The following is a 7,473-nucleotide window of genomic DNA, read 5'->3' on the forward strand; positions in this document are numbered from 1 at the left end:
GCCTGTGATCTTCCTGCATTCGGCATCATTGCATGTGTTTTGTGAATCTGAAGAGGACTTTATAGATTGGTATCGCACATATGGGTTAATATCAGATTTATGGACTTGATCCAGACTGGGCTGGGATGTTTTTCTCAATATTCAACTGCTCTTGTATGTAAAGCTCTTTCTTACACACATAGGAGTGCCTATGAATTTGTCTCTCTAGTCAACCCAGACTAACACAGGGGAAGTCTTCACTGAGAGGTTGATAAAAGCAATGCCAAGTGTTTTCCCTAAGCCAAGCCAAGCCAACCACCACCCACCCATCAACAGATGTGTGATCATCTTCTTAAAGATAGACACAACCCCTCTACCTCCCCGTCCCGCCCCCTTTTTGGTCATGAGTCTCCAACAAAGTATACTGAACACTGATGTAGGAGTGCCCACCCAATTAGAGTGACCGTAGGCTATTGCCACATGTCATGGATTATTTAGTCCTCTCATACTACTCCCTTAATGAGAAACTGTCCCTAACTGAGTTGACGCTTCTCCTGGAGAAGTGGTCTTCATGATGTACAAAAAAAGGAGTGATGGATGGATTAAAAAGCTGATGCAGATCAAGGATTGCTGCCTTCAAATGGTAAAGAAAACCAAAATCTTCATAACTGGACATCCTAAGGAGTACAGTAAAGGTTGAAGTTAAGGATTCATGTTGCTTGGATACACAATCAATGCCTAGGGAAGCAGTAATGAAGAAATCAAACAATGGGTTGCATTGGGCAAATCTATTGCACAAGGGCTCTTTAAAACTTTGGAAAGCTTGGCGGTTACTTTGAGGACTACGATGCTCCTGATCTAAACCATAGTATTTTCAATGGCCTCCTATTCATGGGAAAGTTGGACATTGAATAAGGAAGACTGAAGAAAAATTGGTGTATTTAAACTGTGGTGCTGGAGAAGAATGTTGCCAGTACCATGGAGCACCAAGCGAACAAACAAATCTGTCTTGGAAGAAGTACAACCAGAATGCTCCTTAGAGGCAAGGATGGAGACCCTTCGTCTGACCTACATTGGACATATTGTCATTAGAGACCAGTCCCTGGCTTGGCAAGGCAGATAGTGGAAGAGAGGATTGCCTCTATGAGATGGATTGACACAGTGGCTGCAGCAATAAGCTCAACCATGAGAACTCTTGATAGGACAACAGAGAACCAAGTGGCAATTCTTTCTGTTGTTCATAGGGTCTCTGTGAATCAGAATCAACTAGGAGACACCCAACAACAACAAATACAACAATTTCTAGTCTACTATAAATATTAATGTCATAAATTGTACTTCCCCAAAATACGTGTCCATGTGGACGGGCCCTGCTTCTCTGTGGTTTGGCAGTTACATAACGATGCAATCTCACAGTTATTTAATGATGTATTCATGCTCCATGGTGTGACTAGCCATTTACTTGTAAGATGCTCGCCTGAACTGATGATTTAAGGGGAAATTCCTTGGGAAATGGAAGCAAAGAGGGAGGTAGGGACCTGACTACCATCAAGAAAGTTGAGTATGTGCTGTGGACAGAGGCTGTTTATGCCGAGAACCTCGCAGACGCAGGGAAGATTGACACCAATACACATGGAGATTTTCATGAGATGCAAGGTCCACAGCAGTTGAATGGAGACCAGGACTTCCTTACAGAACCCACAGAAAGAGAAGGCCCTCCTCTGAGCTGGGTTCCTAGATTTGCACTTCCAGACTTCTGAGTTGCAATAGAGCAAATTTGTTTGCCAAAGTCATCTACTGGTGATAGATCTGTTATGGCAGCACTAGATAATTAAGACAATTCACATGCTAAATTAAAATGTTCTATTATTCTTGTAAGTATGTCCAATGACTTCAAATTTATAGCAATTTGTTAATCAACATCTTTTATTAAAAGTGTAAGAAACACAAAAGAACAATAATAATAACAATAAAAACAAGGTATTTTTGCCAGAACAAAGATATTTAATAAGAGTATTTACATAAAAATTACTTAATGCAAAGTAAAAACAAGAGAGCATGCTTGAACTGAGTGGTAATGGGGGTATTCGTTAGCTGTCAAGAAATATTTTCCTGTTTTTCTCACATCTCATTCTTTTTTAAAAAAATTATTTTATTGGGGGCTCGTACAATTCTTGTGAACAAGCTCTCTTTAAAATAAAATCATTTTATTGGGGGCTCCTACAACACTTATCACAATCCATCCATCCATCCATCCATTGTGTCAAGCACATTTGTACATTTGTTGCCATCATCATTCTCAGAACATTTGCTTTCTACTTGAGCTCTTGGTATCTACTCCTCATTTTTACCCCTCCCTCCCCAGGCCTCACTCCCTTATGAACCCTTGATAATTTATAAATTATTATTTTGTCATGCCCTACACTGTCTGACATCTCCCCTCGCCCACTCCTCTGCAAAACCAAGCTCTTTTATACGACTGGAAAATTGTACCTTTTCCTTTTCTTCTGGGACTTTGATTGACCCATTTCATTTTCCATGGCAAGTTTTATCCTCATGTAATGTGTTACTTGAACTGTTTTATTTATCACCATCTCAAACTTTGCTACAACAGATGTTATGTACAATTATGGAAAAAATTTTAAGATGAAAGCTTTCCAGTTATAAAAATATTTTTTAATTTCTTATGACTATACAGTTAAATTATGAAAATTTTTCTTTTAAGTTAAATGATCACTTTAGTTATTACTAATAACAGTTACATAGTTACTCAAAACAGCATAAAAGTTTGCAAATATGAATACTCACTAAACATAAAAATTAACATTTATCTTTTGGGTATATATCTCTTATGGAATTTGTTGGTTTTAAAAAAATTCCCATAAGTTCATACTTCTAGGGACAAATATCACTGATTTAGGGTGAGGGTTAGGCACCGACTCTTCTTTTTTCCATTTATGGAGACAAACACTGAGAACATTTGTTCATGCAAGTATGAAGATAGGAATGGAAGGAATTTTATTATGGCAAATTTATAAAATTATTTGAATTACTTCTGAGTTTAATAACAGAACTCCTATAGTATTCTATTATCAAGGTTATTATAAGTGACCATTCAATGAGGTGGTTCTTCAACATGGTTGAACACTTAGAAATAAAAGCATGCAGAAGAATTTGTTACCCAGTCGTGAGAGAGGTGATCCACATGGGCCACTAGAGTCACTGCATTCTTGCTGGGCATGCCAAGAATGTGGGATCCTGATCGCCTGAAGCCCAGCCATTTCTCTGGGATGTGTTGCAGGGAGCAACCTTGAAATGAGGCAACATTTCTTTCCAAATGGCAAGCTTTTCTTCTGTGTGCTATTACGAGTTGTGAACCCCTCAAACGCAGAGTGATGCAAACCCAGAATGTATAGAGCATCTAGCAAGGGCTGTTTGCATTGCCCCGGTGGGAACTGGGGACTATGGGAAAGGGACACCATTCAATATGATGCCCAAGTCTCTTGCTTGGTCGAGAGCAATAAAGGCTGTAGTCTCACACCTAGGAATCTTATATCTTCTGCTAGCATCCATGAAACAGGAACAGCCCCCAAACTTAGCATGTTAAGGAAGAGAAAAATCTCAGATCTTTCAGACATTGGCATCTAGGCAGTCTTTGTGTCTTAACTAGATCTACACATACAACTATTGATTAATATTTAATGGCTATAATATTGAATGGGAGTAAAGATTAAACTTGTAGAATGCTCAGTCAGAGGAGACATTTAATTATGTTGTGCAGAAAGAGGTAAAGCATTCATTCCATGTCTTACACGGAATGATTTTCTAGTCACTTTCAATTCAGAAGTCACTTTTATGATCAAAGGGGAAATAGCCCTTTTCCATCCAGCTGGAACTTGGTGGAAACTTTCACCCTCAGAATAGGGACACGGTGAGAGCCAAGGCATGGGGCCATGAAAACAGAGAAAGTACACTCCAATAAGATTGAGGTGGGGAACTCCCTGCCGTCAAGTCAATGCTGACTCATAGCGACCCCCTGTGGGTTTCCAAGACTGTAACTGTTTGCAGGAATAGAAAGTCCAGTCTTTCTCCCATGGAGCTGCTGTTGGGTTTGAACCTCCATCCATGCAGATTGCAGGCCAACACAGAACCACATACCATATAGCTAAATCCATGGGAATATTATTGGTGACCTTTGAGCTTAGAGTTTACCACAGTCAGAAAGACTCAAAAAGCCCCTGCCATGAACATTAAACATCTTAACACAAAGTGGCACTTCTAGCGTGGCCTATGTGGAACCAGATGGATACAGCAAAGGTAAATCAGCAAGGCAAAGCATGGACCACGAAAGACGGACAGAGACTAGAAAGAGACATTCCAAGTTAAGGGTGTTCAGTAATTCCTTTGGAGGAGTTGAAGGTTAACATCAAATGCTGGATGGTGCATTTATTTACAGCAGGTTCAGCAGATCATTGTGCCTGGGTACATTGTTAGTAAGTTGTACGTAGCTGCTGTTTTATAATGTGGGGCTAGTCATTCTCAATGAATCCTTATGTCTTTACAAAGCCACTAGCTAAAGAACTCCTTAGGCCTTTAAAAAAATAGGTACATGTCTATGCTGTGAAAGTGACCTTTAGGTGAACTTTAAAGTAGTAATATATATGCAAAGATGTTTCAGTCCTTTGGAGACTCATATTACAAGGTCTGATGAAATTTAGTTAACATGAACACCAGAAATCATTGTTAAGTAAATAGACACTACAACCAGGGCATCGGTAGCCTGATAGACATTTGGAAAGGGATGCTGGGACTTGGCAAGAGAGATGTGGGGTGGGGTTTATGACGTGGCGAAGAGAAGTGCCAGGGCTTGCCTGAGCTGGTTGGGTGGCAACTGGCATTTTGCTTGAGGATTGATTACCCGACAGCTAACCACAGAAAGAAGGAGGAGACTGCATCACTGGGGCAAGGAGTGAAGTTATTCAGTCACAAAACGAGGGGATGAGTATGACACCTGTTGTTGAATTTGTTCCTGCCTTTAGCCCCCGTGGACTTTTGGCCCAGTTTGGAGATGAGGGACGAGGGGTGGGGAACTCTGCATAACCATTGCAAGACTATTTTAATTAACTTGTTACATTTCACTGAGTAGGTTCCAACTCATAGCGACCTTGTCTATGTACAACAGGATGAAACGCTGCCCAGTCCTGTGCCATTTTCATAATTGCTGTTCTGAGTGATGCTGTCGTTGAAAACACTGTTATCAATCCGTCTTGTTGGGGGCCTTCTTGCTCTCTGCTGCCCTTCTGCTTTAATGAGCATGTCATCCTTCTCCAAAGACTGGTCTGGCCTGCTAACATGTCCAAAGCATGTCAGATGACACCTTGCCATCCTTGTAGCTCAGTGGCACAGTCCATGGTTCTCTGAATATTCTTCACCAGCACCATGACTCACATGCAGTGATGCTTCTGTGTGCCTCCTCATGCAAGATCAACTTTTCCATGCACATGAGGCAATTGAAAAGACCAAGGCTCGGGTCAGGAACACCTTAGTCCTTAAAGTGACATCCTTGCTTTTCAACCCTTTAACAAGTTCTCGTGCCCTAGATTTACACAATGCAATGCATCCATTGGTCTTTTTTTTATAGCTTTATTTATTTATTTTTTAAATCAATTTATTAGGGGCTCATACAACTCTTATCACAGTCCATACATATACATACATCAATTGTATAAAGCACATCTGTACATTCTTTTCCCTAATCATTTTCTTTTTTTTCCTCCTCTTTTCTTTTTTTACATTTTATTGGGGACTCATACAACTGTTATCACAATCCATACATATACATATATCAATTGTATAAAGCACATCCATACATTCCCTGCCCCAATCACTCTCAAAGCATTTGCTCTCCACTTAAGCCCTTTGCATCAGGTCCTCTTTTTTTTCCCCCTCCCTCCCCGCTTCCCCCTCCCTCCCACTGGTCTTTTAAATGCTGCTTCCGTGAGCATAGATTAGGGATACAAGTAAGACAACATCTTTGGCAACTTCATTCTCCTCTCTGTTTATCAGGATGTAATTGGCCTTGCTGTGAGGATTTTGTTTTTCTTTACATTGAGTTACAGTCACAGAAACACACAGGGGGGCAATTCTATGCTATAGTGTCACAATGAGGCTGAAATGGCTCGGTGCCCATGAGTTTAATTTGTGATTTACACTGAGTTGCAATTCACATTGAGGGCTGCAAGCCTTGTCTTCATCAGCAAGTGTTTCAGGTCCTCCTCACTTTCAGCATGTAAAATTGTGTCATCTGCTTATCAAAGGTTCTTCATAAGCCTTCCTCCTATCCTGATGCTGCAGTTTTTTAGAGTCCAGATTCTCCAATTATTTGTCGAGCATAGAAATGGAATAAGTAAGGTCAAAGGATATAACTTGGATACACACCTTTTAAAAATATTTTAAACTGTGCAGTATTTATGTTTAAACAACTACCTATACAGCTACATATACAGGCTTCACATGAGCACAATGAGGTGGTCTGGAATTCCCATTCTTGTCAAGGCTGTCCATAGTTGCTTATGATTCACACAGTGGAATACCTCAGCATAATCAATAAAACACAAGTGAATGTTTTTTCTTGTCTTACCTGTTTGAGCCAAGATCCATCTGATTCCAGGGGCGATATCTCTTGTTCCACATCCACTTCTGAATCTAACTTGAACCTCTGGCAGCTCCCTGTCAATGTACCATTGTAGCTGTTTTTGAATGATCTTTAGCAAACCTTTACTTGCATGCAACATCAATGACATTTTTCTATTATTTGCATATTCTGTGGGGTTACCTTTCTTTGGAATTGGGACAAACATGGATTCTCTTTAAGTCATTTGACCAGATATGTATCTATGTTAATGAGTACTTCCAGTGCATTAGCAGCTTCTCGAGACATTTTAATTGGTACCCCCCAATTCCTGGAACCTGTTTTTGCCTCATGTCTTCAGTGCTGCTTGGACTGCTTCCATTGGTTCTTGGTCATGTGCTATTTCTTGAAATGGCTGAATGCCCGCTAGTTCTTTTTGATATCATGACTCTGGGTATTCCTTTGATTTTTTTTGGCAATGTTTAGAACAATTTTATTCTTAGAAACTTTAAAAATAAACTTCTGAAATCATTAAGTATAATAAGAGGATATACCTCGTCTCACAACTTTCCTGATTTTGAACCATGCACTTTTCCCTTGTTCAGTCATGTTTCCTGAATCACTCAATATTTTGCCAAGAAAATGTGTAGCTTGAATCCACCCCCTGCCTACTCCTCCCCCCAAGTTCTTTCAGCTTTAGATATTTTGAACATGTCTTTTAATTTTGGTTTTTCTAACACCAATACTTTGGACATTTAATTACATGACTTGTTCTTTTCCAGTCGCCCTGTGAAATATTGTGTTCAGTTCTTTTACGTCTCCTTTCTTCCATTTGTCCTGGCCACTCTGTGGTCAACAGCAAG

This window comes from Tenrec ecaudatus, chromosome 7 (genome assembly GCF_050624435.1).
Source record: "Tenrec ecaudatus isolate mTenEca1 chromosome 7, mTenEca1.hap1, whole genome shotgun sequence".
Classification (NCBI taxonomy): domain Eukaryota; kingdom Metazoa; phylum Chordata; class Mammalia; order Afrosoricida; family Tenrecidae; genus Tenrec; species Tenrec ecaudatus.